At 35.3% G+C, this 18,213-nt stretch overlaps 1 long non-coding RNA gene across 4 annotated transcripts in view; it reads right to left on the bottom strand.

Moving 5' to 3' along the window:
- Positions 1 to 11,014: 11,014 nt before the first annotated feature.
- The window catches only part of LOC137496731 (uncharacterized), a 91,713-nt gene continuing 84,514 nt past the window's right edge, over positions 11,015 to 18,213 (bottom strand). For 2 of the 4 annotated variants that reach the window (XR_012387369.1, XR_012387372.1), the window contains exons 4-5: positions 16,945 to 17,118; positions 11,021 to 11,367 (exon numbers count right to left, since the gene is read on the bottom strand). This is a non-coding gene — a long non-coding RNA (uncharacterized lncRNA). Of the gene's footprint in view, positions 11,368 to 16,944; positions 17,119 to 18,213 lie in introns of all 4 variants that reach the window. The other 2 variants (XR_012387371.1, XR_012387373.1) reach the window with 2 other exon arrangements.

Raw genomic sequence — 18,213 nt, 5'->3', positions numbered from 1 at the left:
CAACTTTTTTCGCCAAATACCACTTCAGAAAAAAATAGTCTCTCCACATACCAATTAGGCGTAATTAAGCAGCTAAAGCTCTGCACAGTTCAAAAAACAGGCAGATTAATTACTATTATTATGAATATTTATTATTGTCAGCCACTACAACCATTTTGAATAGTTTGAACATTAACACTGCACGGTGCTTACAGGTAAAATAAATAAATAAAACGTCAACATTTAAATTAAAATGTGCTTTTAATAAAAAAAACACTGTTCTTTCAAAGTAATAAGAAAACTTCTGTACGTAAATGTGAAGTATTATCATAAAGTAGCCTATACAAAACCTGGAAATGTTCCTTGGACCTCAAAAATATAGGCTATATGTCATCATATTCATATATAAACTCTTTATGATAAATTTTGAAACATAAGTTGCATGTATATATGACTTATTTGCATATCTTTGAAATCTAAACATTAACGTGTATTTTAAATATGCGAATTGGATTTACATATTTAAATTAGAAATCAGATCTGCTTACTGAGAGTTAGAGTAGGCTTTGTGTGCCAGAAAAGCAAGTGATTAAACCAAACCTGGGATATATAAATATGGGATATGCCCCCAAAAAACATTACAAATAACGAGAGGAATTCAACTTCAAATGATAGAATACATTAGAAAAATGAAAATAAAATAAAAGGTTTAGCCTTTTAGAATCAATTTACTGATCACATCGGTGTTAGCATACTCGTCAAAGGGTTAAAAGCGTGCTCACTTTTTTACTTCAATTATTCAATGATTCCTCTGCGTAACACTAGAAGGAAGCCTGTGTACCACTAGTGGTACACGTAAAACAGTTTGAGATACAACTGATTTATACTTCACAACCATAAACAAAACTGTGCATTTAAATTACAAAAATATGATAAAACCATCATTTATATTCATAAGATGTGCTTTTGAAGCAGTCATCACAGAAAACAAACATGAGGTAACTGGAAGCAGACAGGCTCCTCAAATAACACGACAGTCCAACGTCAGGGATTATTTGAACAGATAGACCAAGCCATACAAGGCTGAAGAACCACAGTGAGAAGTGCAAAGAGAGACGTTTAATGCACAAAATGGAGGACATAAGAGTGCCAGAGAATCCACACAGACAGAGAGACTGGCTCCATCTCTGATAAGGAAGCACGCACAGCAAACACTGTGATGTTTTACTGCTACATTATATTTACCTGCCTGTCGACACGGAGCCCATATTGTCTGCAGGCTAGATGGATGTGGGTGATGTCTCTTCATTATGGTCTGTGCAGGCGTAGATAACAGCTGCTGTATATTACATGTACCTTAATACAGCTTTGAGTCTTTTCCAGATGAGCGGGTGAAGAGTTCTCATGCCCGTATTTATGTGTGTTTACAGTGGGTTTAAATCAGGTCGGAAAATGAAACCACATAATCATTCATAATCATAGACAAAACAAAACTGGGTGACACTGTGGCTCAGTGGTTAGCACTGTCGCCTCACAGCAAGAAGTTCGCTGGTTCGAGTCCCAGCTGGGTCAGTTGTCATTTCTGTGTGGAGTTTGCATGTTCTCCCTGTGTTGGCTTCCTCCAGGTGCTCTGGTTTCCCTCACAATCCAAAACACAAGCACTAAGGTGAATTGGCTATACTGTATTTGTATGGATGTTCCGTATCTGCTGTGTAAAATATATGCTGGATAAGTTGGTGGTTCATTCTGCGGTGGCGACCCCAGATAAATAAAGGGACTAAGCCTATGGAAAGTGAATGAACGAATAAAACAAAACACCTTTGCTTTCATGAATTTGTGTCCAGACAAACTCTACTACATGCTGGTGGTAAAATAATTTGTAACTATTTTATAATCTAAAGACATTAGAGATGAAAAGATGAAGGATTTATGTTTGTTTGTTTTTTTGTCGCCATCAGATATGGAATCTGGTTTATGGCAATATATGAAATTACATGTATGACATGAACAGACAAGTTCATGTTTGGATTTCACACATATCATTCACTCACCGGCCATTTTATTAGGTACACCTGTCCAACTGCTTGTTAAAGCAAATTTCTAATCAGCCAGTCACATGTCAGCAGCTCAATTCATTTAGGCGCGTGGTCAAGACGATCTGCTGCAGTTCAAACAGGACGCCAGTCCTTTCAGCTAAGAACAGGAAACTGAGGCTACAATTTGCACAGGCTCATCAAAATTGGACATTAGAAGATTGGGCCTATTAGTACCAATTGAGCATTGTGTCAATGCCACAGCCTACCTGAGTATTGTTGCTGACCATGTTTACCTCTTAACGACCACAGTGTACCCATCTTCTAATGGCTACCTTTGGCAGGATAACACACCATGTCATAAAGCGTGAATCATCTCAGACTGAATTCTTGAACATGATAATGAGTTCACTGTGCTCAAACGGCCTCCACAGTTCTTAGACCTCAATCCAATAGAGCAGCTTTGGGATGTGGTGGAATGGGAGATTGGCATCATGGATGTGCAGCTGACAAATCTGCAGCAACTATGTGATGCTATCATGTCAATATGAGCCAAAATCTCTGAGGATTATATCCATAACTTTGTTGAATCTATGCAACGAAGGGTTAAGGCAGTTCTGAAGGTAAAAGTGGGTCCAAACCGGTACTGGTGAGGTTTACCTAATGAAGTGGCCAGTGAGTGTATATGCCTAAATGTTACAAAAAAGGCAAATTATATATATATTTTTCAACCATTGGAGTTACAAGAATGTACATATGGGTTCAAATATGTACATTTGAAATTATTTTTTCGTTTTTAAATATTTCCCAAATGATGTTTAATAGAGCAAGGAAATTTTCATAGTATGTCTGATAATATTTTTTCTTCTGGAGAAAGTCTAATTTGTTTTATTTCGGCTAAAATAAAAGCAGTTTTTACTTAAAAAAAAAAAAAAAAAAAACATTTTAGGGACAAAAATATTAGCCCCTTTAAGCTATGTCTACAGAATAAACTATCGGTATACAATAACTTGCCTAATTATCCTAACCTACCTAGTTTACCTAATCAACCTAGTTAGGCCTTTAAATGTCATAGTGTATGTGTGTAAATGGAAGTGTATGGGTGTTTCTCAGTGATGGGTTGCAGCTATAAGGGCATCCACTGCATAAAACATATGCTAGATAAGTTGCCGGTTCATTCTGCTGTGGCGACCCCAAACTAATAAGGGACTAAGCCGAAAACAAAATGAATAAATGAATATACATACTGTTTTTAAGCATTGGAGGTACAAATATGTACATATATGTTAATAAAATGTATTATATTATCTATAATCGTACATATTCATATATCAGGTGTCTGTATTGTATCAAAGGTTGTTTGCAATTAATTCAGCATTTTGATGCAAACTTATCACTTAAAGTTAAATTAGACAAGTCAGATTACATGTCGTCATCCTCAAAAATTAGAAAGAAAACTACTTGATAGTAAAGAACATGACAGGCATGGTTTATCACACTTTTTAGCGTGCTTGTTTTTTTCATCCATTTTCTTTGGTCTGACATTTCTTTCCTCAAGTATATATATGCATATGCATGCAGTGCAAATTATACATGTGTATGCGATGCAATTTTTTATGTAATTTGATGTAACATGTTTTATTGCTTACTCTTACTCTTAAGTGTTAAGTAAAATCTTGCAACTCCATGCCATAAGAGTACTGTAGCTTGCATTCAGAGGGTGAAGCTTTATATGGTCAAGTACAATGGTGCACAAAAAAAAACTTTAAAATGCTAAACAAACAGAGCTGAGAGACAGGAATGCAACAGGAACAAAATGTGCTTGTGTTACAGCGCTGAAAATCTGTGTCTGGCCTTGGCCCCCCGAACCCAACAGGCTTATCATCCGATATTTGGCCGTGGATGAGCTGACTTGCTTTAATCCCCTTATAATTTCAAGAGCATGCCACACATTCCAGCAGGCCAGTTGTGGTCGACAGGAGAGCGAATCCACTGTTCAATGTTGATGTTGTGAAGGATTCACAGAAAGGTGAACTTACATTAGCTGATAACTGTGCACTTGTTAAGCTTGCAAGGGAACACAGGAGTACATTGATGCATGGTTTGTGTGTAAATGTGCATGTGTGTGTGTGTGTGTTTAAAAGCTACATTTAATTTTTGCAACAGCATTCATATGCATTTATATATGAGAAGCTGTTCAAGCATTTTCAGTCACACTTTATTTTAAGGTACAAATCTCGCTATTAATTAACTATTAACTAGGACTTTTAGCTCAATAAACTCATTTGCTGCTTATTACAGTTATTAAGGTAGTAGTTAGGTTGAAGTGTTAGTATGTGGAATAAGATTGTAGATTACAGGCCTAAAGCCAGCGGGGGTTGCTTGGGGTGGTTCGGAAGACCACAAATGTCCAGAATTTGTCTCATACATGAGCTCATTTGTCCTATTTTGACTGCTATGCCATCATATGTTGTAAAAGTAAAAATAACGCATTGAAAAAGGCTCTGCTGTAACTCTAATGTAGCTCTGCTTTTAAACAAATTTAAAAGCTTCCCAAATCTTCATCCAGAGGTGTAAATGCAAAACCCTTTGAATTTTCATAAAACACTATTGAAAGTGTATAAAATAACTGTATATGTTGTCTGTGTTATTATAAACACCTAAAAAAAAGAGGCGCTTTTTGTTTTTTTTTATAAACTCTTATAAACTTTTTATAAACTTTTTTTTTATAAATTTGAAAGTGTACCTTTTAGGTTCTGTGTGGTCTAGGGTGCTGTAATTAATTTTGGTGGTTCCTGCACATGTCTGTAATCATAGGAAAAAAGAAAAATGTCTCTACTGTAATCTATGCAAAAGTTATTGTATTCCAACTGATGAGAGGTGCTGTACAAGCCACAGGGTTACCAAGTTACCAAATGTCAACGTCTAATGATGTTGCAGTTTGACGTTGTGTGGACATTAATACTATGAAGTCTATCAGATGTTGGATTTTGGTTGCCATACCTGATGAATAAATGTCAGTATTTGACGTTAATATGAAGTTGGTTTAAGATGTTGCCTTGACGATGGATTTTGGTCACTTTCTAACAATCTAAAATAGACCAAATATCAACGTCATTTGATGTCCTTATTGGACATTAAAATAACATTGTCCTAAGATGCTGGCTAGACATTGAATTTTGGTCACCTGACGTCACAACCTAAATCTAATCAAATATTAATGTCTTATGACGTTGTGTGTCTTCTGGGCAATACCTAAATGCACTACAGAATGTTACGTTTACACATACATGCACAAATTACATGTAAATGCGTCAGCTTTTAACAGCGTAATACTTACTACTCTTGAGTACTTTTAAAATGTCTACATTTTAGTCATACTTTGAGTAATATTTACAACAGATACTTTTACCCTACTTGCAAGTAATAGTACTTTTACTTAAGTATGGTTTTTCTGTACTCTTCCACCACTGAATTTAACCAATAAAAAAGCGGCCCATATTAAAATAATTTTGAATGCTATTTTGGCTATTGTTGATATGTATGAATTTTAAATGTACTTTTTTTTACAAGAGAGGCTAGAAAAATTCTGAAGCTCTAAATTATTACTATTATTATTATTATTACTAAAAATAGTGCTTAAAATGTCACCTAAATTCAGTATTTATATTTCATAATTAAATAGATAATGAGGCGAATAACTGCAAGAAGCTCCACCTTTTCACCAGGCTGGCTATAGGTCTGCATTATAAGTACAAACACTCATTCAATATGTTAATAATAGGCATTTCAAGAGTTCGCCTTTAGCTGATGATTGATTATGAAGCTAGTTTGGCATGCTGTCCCGGGAGAGAGCCCTAAACTCGTGAGATCCTCGAGCCTGGGGCTCCCTCCCGTTGCAGGGCGAGAGGGGAGTCCGAGTTCAGGTAGGTCTCGGGAACTCCCCTGCTTGATAATGTTGGAAGTAGATTGATGCTGTGAAGTGTGTATGCTGTCAATTTAGATTTGTCAATTAGCTTATGTTACATGTCTTTGGTCTGTGGGAGGAAACCAGAGAGCCCGGCGAAAATCCACGCAAACACGAGGAGAACATGCAAACTCCGCACAGAAATGCCGACCTGGCCAGGAAGTGTCTGAGTCGGTGACATTCTTGCTGTGCGGCCGTGGTGCTAACTACTAGGCCTCCGTGCTGCCTTAACAAGGAAATGGGAGGAGTAGGGGTGGTAGGGGGGATTCATTAAGACGTAGATGGCTGAAGTAACATACTCTGGTTATTTATAGTGGTTAAGGAGTCGTCTGATTGGTAAATCAGTGTTAGCTAATGTGGACCTGGTGCTATCAATCATAAGCACGTGCTCCTCTCGAAATTAGTTTATAAATAAACCTTACTTAATAAGCCAAAAGTTAATAGTGAGTATTGGTAGTTAAACAACAGTATTATCCATCTTTCTATAGATTAACATAGCTCCAATTTGTCAGGAAACATCAGAAATACATGTCATTTGGGAAATACAGTTTTATTTATTTATTTATTGCATGGATTTGCATTGAATGCAAATCTTCATGTAACAGCATGCATATACTGTATCTTATATCAAGCAAATATGCATACATTGCTTTTCTCCAGGATATATTGAATGTATTTGCAGCCAGTTGAAATTTTGCATGTATATATAAATTTTGATGTGACAGCATGCACATAGATGGATTTGAAACTGTTAATCAAGCATTATTTGGATATTTTTTCCACCTGAAGTTGCTTTTTGTTTGGGTATTCAATGCAAATGCTTAGTCAACAGCATGCAGATTTACATAGATTAAAACCGATTCAAGCATTATTTGCATTTGTCTATACATTAACCAAGCAAAGCCACAGTTTGTCCATCTGGGTGTATTTCCACTCGCTCCTGCGTCATTTGAAGCACCTCACTTTGCAATCGAGTATGAAGACAGAACTGAACTGATCTGAGCTTAGATTGCCTTGTGTTGATAGAAACACGGCCATGAACTTTCCTCCGTTGCCAGATCCCTCCCTTCTGCTTTTTGTACACTCACACACACACACTACTCCACTGTTGATATGATGTCATTGTACGCACACATAGGAAGTGCCTTATAAAGTCAGGCAGTCATGCACCTTTGGAGCAGAAAGGGTCACTTAACCGGGCTTGAAGGAACACCTGCTTGAGCTGTTTAAACAATAATATCACAGTAGGATTGGCTATCGGCGCATTAGAAATATGATGTGGCTTTGAAATCACTTTAAGTTGCTGAAGTTTGATTTTACTCAAGCGGTAATAAAATGAAGCTTTACGAAAACAATTTTCCTTTTATAGTGCAATAGAGAAACAGCAAATCCAATAGAGAAAAGAACTGATTGGATGTCGAAAAACGTAGGAGCGTCAGAAAAAATGATTACAGTCTGATGATAGATTACAATCGTGGTTTTCTCCTGAATAACATGCAATGGTTGTGCACCAAGAGTGTGTGTTCATAAAGTCAACAGGGTCCATTCTGATGTCATGTTGACTTTAAATTGTGGTTTAAAGCTATACGCTTCTGTTTGTACTTTTGAATCTGAAACCTCATATTATAAATAACACCACAAATGTGATTTGCTTCAAATCTTTGCTGCATCTCCATGACAGCGGCGAGCTGAAATGGAGAACAGATTTCTGAGATTTTTCTTCTGAGAACTGCACGCCTCCTCTAGTTTTAGAAGAGATCGGTGTCTCAAATTGTTCTCAGATTTGTCAAGTCTTAAATCAATGTCAGAGATCTCAATATCTCACAGAATAATCTCAGATGCTATCCATTTTCATTTCTGTTTCTTCTTACTTTACTTCGGGCCTATTTTATTTCACTCATTCTAGAAAAGCACTCAAATCAAAATACGGCATTTTTGCTTTTTAAATAGGCTCATTTTACAAAAGTCCCCTACAGTTAAATAGTTGAGTTTTACCATTATGTAATCCTTCAAGAAGGTCTCTGTGTTTGACGGGGCACTTTTTTTTAAGCATAAATCACTGAATCATATAAGACAGGGGTGCTCAATCCTGTTCCTGGAGATCTACCTTCCTGTACAGTTTAGCTCCTACCCTGATCAAACCCACCTGAACCAATTAATTAGGACCTGAAATCCACTTCATAATTACAGACAGGTGTGTTTGATAAGGGTTGCAACTGAAATCTGCAGGAAGGTAGATCTCCAGGAACAGGATTGGCCACCCCTCATATAAGACAATTAGATTCTTGCTCAAAAATGATGAAAGAGTTTTTTTTTTTTTAATTTTCTAATTTAAAGCCCAAAATTTTAAATTATGTTTATATATATATATATATATATATATATATATATATATATATATATATATATATATATATATATATATATATATATATATTTTTTTTTTTTTTTTTTTTAAGGTTTTTCACATTTTAAAGAACAAACCCCAAATTCCCCCATGCCAGCAAATAATAATAAAGAAACATATTTGAAATGTAGATACATATGCACATGTACATCCACAACTGTACAGATACCTAATCATATTCCTCCATGAGAAATCTATACCTGCACATATCCACAAGTCCAGTCAAATATCTGCATATGTACATGACATATAGAGCATATATACATATGAGTACAAATCAATACAGATAACAAGAGAAGAGAGAAGAAAAATTCTAAAATCAGGAAAAGAGATAAATTTAAAAATAAATAAATAAATAAATAAATAAATAAATTATAAAAACTTTGTATAATTGAATTTTAAATTATGTTTGATAATTTTCCTATTTTTTATGCTGTGCCTGAAATTTTCAACCCAGGCTCATTCTGATTATGTACCCTTATACACATTTCTGGAGAGTGGCAAATTTGTCCTAGGAGTAAAATTTTTTGCTGTTTTTTTTTTTTTTTTTTTTTTGCGAATCCACCAAAGGCCGCTGACACATTTAAATATCTCTTGCGAGTGCAATTCATGTCTGCTTATCTTGCGTAAATCCACCAGAGTCTGCTGTCGACTGACCAACCAACCGATCCCCCCACCCTCCTGCTTGCCTAAACCCAACCAATAGTGTTTTCAAAAGCAATGCAGAAAAAGAAAACTCATTGTGGCAGCCACTGATAACCACATTTTCAGATATTACCATATTCTCACCATGTCATTTATTTGTTTGTTTTATTTTTTTGGCTTTTGTTGAAGTTTTACTTGCTTTCTGCAACCATCCTTTGCTTGACTCAAACCCTGTCATCACGGTCAACTCCTCTCTGCATCCCAAATCTTCCAACATACAGGACGAGCCACTGGACAAACTGGGAACAGCGGAAAAGCCGTCCACATGAAGGTAGGCAGTCAGCTGGTAAGCGCGAAAAGGAATGACATCATACCGCCCCTGTAGCATTCGTGTTAAAAACAAAATGCAGCCATACGTCCCTCTAGCTACATAATTCACGATTTCCAGAAATGTATATAGGGCTACGTTTTCAGAATGAGAACCAATGTAGGAAAATTTGCTAACCTCGATGGATACCCATCCAGGTAACCATCATAACCACATCTACCTATCTGAGCACTATTATCAGGCACAGTGTAATATAATTGTCCGTGCTGCAGTCATGACATGGAAACAAAATCCCTTGATTATTACACCAGAAGAAGAGTATAGTTCTTAGCCATATCGGCCTTTCACTTTTCATTTATATGATGTAACTACAGAAGAGTCAAGCTTTAAATAGAAAAATTCAACACAGGCTTATTCTGAAAACGTAGCTCTATATACATTTCTGTAGGCAGAGGTACGTATGGCTACATACGCATTTCATCTTTCAAATGAACGCTACGAGCAGTTTGACGCTGTTCCTTTTCGCCCTTACCTGCTGACCGCTTACCTCCGTATGGACTGCTTTCCCAGAGGTGTTGCAGCGATGATGCGGTTCGAGTCTGGTGAAGAACGATTCCAGAAAGTAGGTAAGACAAAATCAGAAGCCAAAAATAAAAATAAACAATTGTAATGTAATGTAATGTAATGTAATGTAATGTGTATTTAAACACAGTTAAAACACAGGGTGAGAATGTGGTAAAATCTGAAAACGTGGCCATCGGTTGGATTTTGGGAAGGGTGTGAGTGGGTAAATTGGTGCTTTGTAAAACACTATTGGATGGGTTTAGGGAAGGGGGTGGGTGGGTCAATCAATCAGTCAGCCAGTCAGTTGACAGCAGCCTCTGGTGGATTTACGTGAGAACAGCAGGTGTGAACGGCACTCACGAGAGAAAGTTGAGATCTGAAAAAGCATACAAAGCAGCCTCTCGTGGATTCGCGAAAATGAAAGCTGCAAAAAACTGCACCTCCTGGGACTTATTTGGCGCTCTTCAGAAATGTATTTAGTGGTACATTTAAAGAATGAGCATGAGGTTTAGAAATTATAGAAACTCTTTAATTCAATTATTAATTATAAATTATGATTAAATTATTGAAACTTTTTAACTGAATTTTTGAGTGAGATGGACGCGGCAGTGGCGCAGTAGGTAGTGCTGTCGCCTCACAGCAAGAAGGTCGCTGGGTCGCTGGTTCCAGCCTCGGCTCAGTTGACGTTTCTGTGTGGAGTTTGCATGTTCTCCCTACATTCGGGTGGATTTCCCCAGGGTGCTCCGGTTTCCCCCACAGTCCAAAGACATGTGGTACAGGTGAACTGGGTAGGCTAAATTGTCCGTAGTGTATGAGTGTGTGTGTGAATATGTGTGTGGATGTTTCCCAGAGATGGGTTGCGGCTGGAAGGGCATCCGCTGCGTAAAAACTTGCTGGATAAGTTGGCGGTTCATTCCGCTGTGGCGACCCCGGATTAATAAAGGGACTAAGCTGACAAGAAAATGAATGAATGAATGAATTTTTGAATGAGATGCTAATGGCCTAATCCAATTCAATTATCTATGCTAAGCTAAGCTAAACATTCTCCAGCCAACCCAGAGTTTGGCTGAATGGATTCAAGAACTGCAGTACTGTTTAACTCTATAGAGAGCTGAAAAATTGAACTTATTTATTTTTTTAAATGTAGTGTTCCTTTAAGTAAGAATCCAATTCTCATAATTAATAAAACAGACTGCACCAATTCAAGGCAGATCCTTGTGTACAGGGTAATTTACACAGGCTGATTAAATCCATTGTAGATGGACTCCACACCAAAGCACATGTGTGCCATGCTGGCATGTTGTCATGGAGTTCCACAGGGAAAGGGTGCGACTTTATGAGGAAGAGGGGTGAATCATCATTCATGAGGTTACCAGGTTAAGGACCTGCACCTGTTGATGTAATCTCACTTTGCACATTCCCAAAGACTGGATCAAAGTTCAACCTGGAGATAAGGAGAGAAGCCAATCAATTCAGCTCCTCGTGTGAGATGGAAGAAACACTTTTGGGATTTTTTTTTTAAAATAAACATACAAAATTCAGGCCAGTGATTTTCAAAACCCCTATTATTAATGAGCCATTAGCTAACATAAACTAACAATGGTAAAGTTTTAGTTAATTTAGTAATGGAGTTCAAACAACTAGCAAGCATAGTGGCAAGTGTTTTTATAGTAAGTGACATTAGGCTAATTTTAAGCAGCATATTCCTGTTTTAAAGGCAAATACAAATAAAGAGGGAAGACTGTCAACTTAATAGAAATGGCTTGGTAAAAAAAATGCAGGACATTTTGATACTGTAGATTCAGTTTTAAATTACATTGTTACTTACAGTATTTCTTTATTTAAACAATTGTGTATATAAATGATGCACAATTTGGAAATAAAATAAAATCTTTATTTCATTAATTAATGCATTGAATGAATGAAATTCATGTTAATCCAAACATTTACACATAAAACTGCATCATAAAAAAGAAAAGTTGCACATTAATATTTTATTAACAGAAGCTTATATGATCAACAATAAACAGTTGTATTTTTATTATCGTAGGTTAACACAGTTTGTTCTTTGATGTTAATGCATGTACTAATGAGACCTTACTTATAAAGCGTTATCAACTTTTATGCAATGGATTTGCTACACATGTGAATGATATTTCAAATCATGCGAGGCGTGATGATGAGAGATAAGTAATCAGGCCTGCGATATTCATCTGGTGGATCAAAAAACAACAACAAAAATCTCATATACTTACACTAAAGGAGAGCCAGAATACATAAAACTAGTTATCATGCTTATTTACCAGCCAAACACAACCAGAACACCCTAGCAACCACATAGTAACATAATAAATATCAAGCAGAACACCTAAGGAACCATAAAGAAAAGCAGTAGCAACCAAAAAATAACAAGCAGGCATAATAGCATTTTTAAAGAAGCATCAGGCTACTTTTCAACAGCATTTTCCTGTGAAAATGACAAACAAAAATGTCTTTATTTAGCTGAAGCTTAAAAAAAACTTGTTAAAACCTAAAAATAATTGTTCATTAGTTAATGTATTTACTAACTTGAACAAACAATCAGTACATTTACTATTATGGAGCTGGGACTGGCGGATTTTCGATGAATTGCAGTTTCAGTTACTTCCGTATTGGCCTCCCGCGGGGGAGTGGGAGGTTGCCGCTTGGTAATTACATTAGCTTTCGTTAACTAATGGAACATTATTGTAAAGTGCATAACTAAAAACTGATTATGCATAAATGAAATGTTCAAACCTCCAACATATGGCTTATTTCACACAGTGAAACTATAAAAAAAACTTTTACTTTGTTGTTTGCAGCAGAATTTCTTCTTAAAATGACTAAAATGTCCCAGGAAACTGTTTTATTTGAGTCAGAGCAAATATCTGACTGATTATGCGTGAATGAATGCATAAACTTTACATGTTGGACAAGCTCTGCCTCTAACATGTGGCCTGGTTTACACAGTCAAACTATAACAAATGTTTGGTAATGATGATGAGGATGATGAGGATGTTAGCGCCAGCCGGTCTGATTTATATTTGTTTAGTCAATATCCTGAGGATGTTAGACTGTCTGGAAGGCAGACATGCACACGCACACACATTCAAGTGCCTCCACATTTCCAAATTACAACACCGACAATGATTACAAAAACCTTACTCAACCTTTTCTTCCACCCACGGCACATATTAATCATTTTCTCACATGCAGCTAATAGGGTCATTTCCTGGAAATGCTCTTTTAAGACACGTCCATGTCTAGCTTGAGGATCTTGCGTAGGGGGGGGGTTTGTTTCAGTGCTTCTGTTTGTTTTTGATGTAAGGCAAATGTTGCAGTCGTTCAAGCGAAGGTCAAGAATCAATAGTAAAGGGGCGGAGCTGTGATTGTTCATGCGAGGGTGTGTTTGGTCGGTTCAGAAAATACTGCTTTCTGACTTGCTGGCAGCTGCATCATGTGTTATGACATAAGGAGGGACTTAAAAGCGTGAGCTGTCCTATTTATCTTACTCTATTTCTTTCTTTGCTTACTTGGACATACTTTGACATGCATCCCATTTACTGCCTTTTAGCAGATGGTTTATGTCCATAACAAATTGCAAACACTCTGCAAAAAAGTTCAATAACAAACCATCAAACCATCATGACTATAAATGTTTTAATGTTGCTTTAACTTATTTCATTCTTTAATTTTCCTTCGGCTTAGTCCCTTATTTATCAGAGGTCGCCACAGTGGAATGAACCGCCAGCTATTCCAGGATATGCTTTAAATAACATATGCCCTTCCAGCTGCAATGCAGTACTGGGAAACACCCATACACACTTATTCACACACACTCACACACACACACACACACACACACACACACAACGGCCAACTTACTTCATTCAATTAACCACATGTCTTTGTACTATGGGGGAAACCAGAGCACCCGAAGTTGTACGTGCAAACATGCAAACAGAAATGCCAACTGACCCAGCTGGGACTCGAACCAGCAACCTTCTTGCTTTGAAGCCACAGTGCTAACCACTGAGTCACCCATGTGCCACCCATTTTAACATATCTTATTAATTAATTTACTATGGACAATTTGGCTTACCCAATTCCACTATAGTGTATGTGTTTGGACTGTGGGGGAAACTGGAGCACCCGGAGGAAACCCACACCAACACGGGGAGACCATGCAAACTCCACACAGAAATGCCAACTGACCCAGCTGGGGCTTGAACCAGTGACTTTTTTGCAGTGAGGCAATCGTGCTACCCCACTGCGCCACCGCCTCACCTTCATATTTCATAGCATAAGTTATCTAAATATAATATAATATAATATAATATAATATAATATAATATAATATAATATAATATAATATAATATAATATAATATAATATAATATAATATAATATAATATAATATAATATATATTTGTAGCGTTTAGATTGGACAGTATTGAGACAGGAATAAAAGTTGGAGAGAGAAAGAGAGAGAGAGGTGGGTAGGGAAATGTCCCTTTGCCAGGATTCGAACTCAGGACACCCTGACGAGCTACTGCACCATATGCCTGTGCGCTAACCAGTAGGCTATTGTGTCGACAGCACAACATACTATATAATGAGTATATAATTGTTTAAGTTATAAGTTTAACCTAATATTTTTAGTTGGTTTGATTAATATAAGTTGAGATGACTAGAAAAGTGGAAATTCTTTTGTAGAGTGTAGTTTTTGGAAATTCTTGAAAAATATTTGACAAGCGGAAATCTGATTTATTTTTGATGTTTGAATTAAAACAGTATTAGATTTATTTCTGTTTTATGACATTTATTTCTTTAGCTAAATTGTTTGTTTAGTTTGACTAAACTTTAAACAATTTAAAACAAAGTGCAATAAGACTAATACATATTTCAAAACCTGAAATCGAGGATAAAATTCACAAAAAAGCCATTTGCTTATTTCCATTCTGGTGCTTTATATTTAAAAAAATGGATGGGCAAATCATAAACGGATTGCAAACAACATCAGCTAAACTCACTGCGAAAATATTCCCACTGTCAATAATAAGACTATTTTTAACTTTCCTTCTAAAAAATACTATCATCCTAAATCTCACTAATACTATCATCCTAAACACTCCAAGCCGATACATTCAAGCAACTGGGGTATATAATTATGCAAACTAAATATGCAAATAGTTTTTGCATTTCTTGAAGAACATACTATAAAAATGTATATTTAATGTTTGAACCAAAGCAGAATTACATACTGTTACTTTTTGACTTTTTTTATGACTTTAATATTTCTCTATGACCTAAAAAAGTCTGTGTACTGTAAAATAAGGCTAGAATTTAAAATAACATATAGATAATAAGAGGCTGCACGGTGGTGCAGTGGTTAGTGCTCTCGCCTCACAGCAAGAATGTTGCTGGTTTGAACCTCGGCTGGGTCAGTTGGCATTTCTGTGTAGAGTTTGCATGTTCTCCCGTGTTGGCGTGGGTTTCCTCCGGGTGCTCTGATTTTCCCCACTAGTCCAAAAACATGCACTATAGGTGAAGTTAAGTTATTCATAGTGCATGAGAGTGAGTGAAAGTGGATGGGTGTTTCCCAGTGATGGGTTGCAGCTGGAAGGGCATCCACTGCATAAAACATATGCTGGATAAGTTGGTGGTTAATTCTGATGTGGTGACCCCTGATAAATAAAGGGACTAAGCTTAAAGAAAATAAATTAATGAATGAATTTAAGACATTTTAAGACTTTTTAAGACCCTGCGAAAACCATGATGCAAACAAGTCCAATAAGACTGATTTATACATAAGACTGTCAAGGATAAAATACACACACAAAAAAGCTATTGGCATATTTCCAATGTGGACCTCGATAATCATAAATGGATTGCAAACAACATCAGCTCAACTCACTGCAAACATATTCTAACCTTTATTAATAAAACCTTTTCTTCTAAAAACACTATCATCTTGAGTCGCTTTAATACTCCTAGGAGGTAATACTATCCAAGCAACAGCGCTTGTATACAATAAAACTATTTCTTCCTATAACCCTCTTAAATCTATAAGGATTAATGTTCCTTGTAATTTTTGGTTTTGCAAATAAATTGGTTTTTGCATTCCTTGAAGAATATACTACAGGTAAAAAATTATGTGTGTTTAATCTTTAAACCAAAGCAGAGTTACCTTTATTTACTGCTTTTGGCTTTTTCGATGACCCTAATATTTCTCTATGACCTAAAACAAATGTCCTTATACTGTAAAATAATGCTAGAACTTAAAATAACTGTTCACTCTTTTAAAGGGATACACTGTAAAAAATTCTTGAGCTCCACACAATCAATTTTTGATGGAACAACATGAAGGCATTAAGTTAACTTGATATTTGTTTTTACAAATTAAAGTGCATTGAAAAAAAATCAAGCTGTTGCAAAAAAAAGAAAAGAAAAAAACACTAATTGTTTCAGCTTATTTTAAATAAGTAGTTTGAACAAACGACAAACGTATTTTTGAGTGTAGTTCACTCAAAAATGAATGTTTCTTTTTTCTTTTGAACACAAAGGAAGATATAGTGAAGAATGCTGGAAAAAGCAGCCATTGACTTCCATAGTATTTTCATTCCTACTATGAATACACTGCTAATGGTTGCTTTTTCCAAACATTCTTCAGAATATCTTATTTTGTGTTAAACAGAAGAATAAAATTTTTACAAGTTTACAACCACGTTTTACATGTATTTTAGGGTGAACTATCTCTTTACTATCTTGAAACGTCAAAAACACTTTATTTTTTAAGAATCTTTGACCATAAGAAATATTAAAAGTATAATACTATGAATTGATACGCTTTTAATGTGTGTCATATCTAGCATATCATTTCCAGTTCACATTATCAATAGGGAGACATTTGCTGACGAAATCTGAATCGTTGTGGGACAAAATCAAACACCTAAAAATCTTTTTCACAATGGCAGGATCATCTGTCTTACATGTATCTCACCTCCTACGTTTTCCTCTCATCTCTTCTCTTCTGTCTGTCTGCGAGACGGATGGAAATGCCTGTTGGCTGACAGTCTCTCCACATCACACAGAGTCATATAGAGAGGAAGGCTATAAAATCCAGCCCCTGCGGTCTCGTCAGGAACGTCCCGACACAAATCAACCTCCTTTTTTCCTGTTTTACAGACAAATAAAAACAAAAAAGGAACACTGTTAACGTTTAACAATTGCTGCTTGGTAAAGCGATGTTAAATCTGACAATCCCAGACTTTTTGTGTGTGCATTCAGTTCTTAAGTTACATTCTTACATACTGTATTTCAGTAGCACGGCTGTAGACTGTGGTTATATGTATACTTTAGAAATTTAATTAAATAATTTAATGTTTTACATTTTGTAATTAATTAATTGAATGAATTAACAGCATCAATTATATATATATATATATATATATATATATATAGGAGATTAATAATATATTTTTACAACAAATGACTGAATGAATAAACGAATAAAACAGTAAATCAAACAATGAATGAATAAAACTATGAATAAACTAAACAAATAAATCAATGAATGACTGAATGAAATGAATAAAACAACGAATTAATGAATGAATGATTAAAACAAATAAATAAATGAATGAATCAAACGAATAAATGAATGAACCAAACGATGAATTAATGAAATGAATGAATGATTAAATCAAACAATGAATGAATGAAATGAATGAATCAAAAAATGAATAAATGAATGAATAAATAAAACAAATGAATAAATGAATGAATGAATGAATGAATGAATGAATGAAATGAATGAATAAATAAAACAATTAATGAATGAATGAATCAAACAATGAATAAATGAATGAATGAATGAATGAATCAATGAATCAATCAATCAAATGATAAATGAATGAGTGAAACAATGAGTAAAACAATATATGAAACAACTAAATGAATGAGTAAATGAATAAAAAAACAACAAATCAAACGAATGAATTAATCAAATAATGAATGAATGAATGAATGAATGAATGAATCAATCAATCAATGAGTGGAACAAATTAATGAATGTATGAATGAATGAAAGAAACAATGAATGAAACAAATGAATTAATCCATGACCCAATGAATCAAACAAATGAACGAAAGAAACAAATAAATGAATAAATAAATCAAACAATTATTGAATAAATGAATGAATCAATGAATTAATCAATCAAATGAAAAAAGAAAACGAAAAAATGAATGAAAAAATGATTAAGGAAAA

This window comes from Danio rerio, chromosome 11 (genome assembly GCF_049306965.1).
Source record: "Danio rerio strain Tuebingen ecotype United States chromosome 11, GRCz12tu, whole genome shotgun sequence".
In the NCBI taxonomy this organism is placed as follows: domain Eukaryota; kingdom Metazoa; phylum Chordata; class Actinopteri; order Cypriniformes; family Danionidae; genus Danio; species Danio rerio.
Note: the sequence above shows the minus strand (reverse complement) of the source record. Positions and strands in the feature narration are given on the sequence as shown.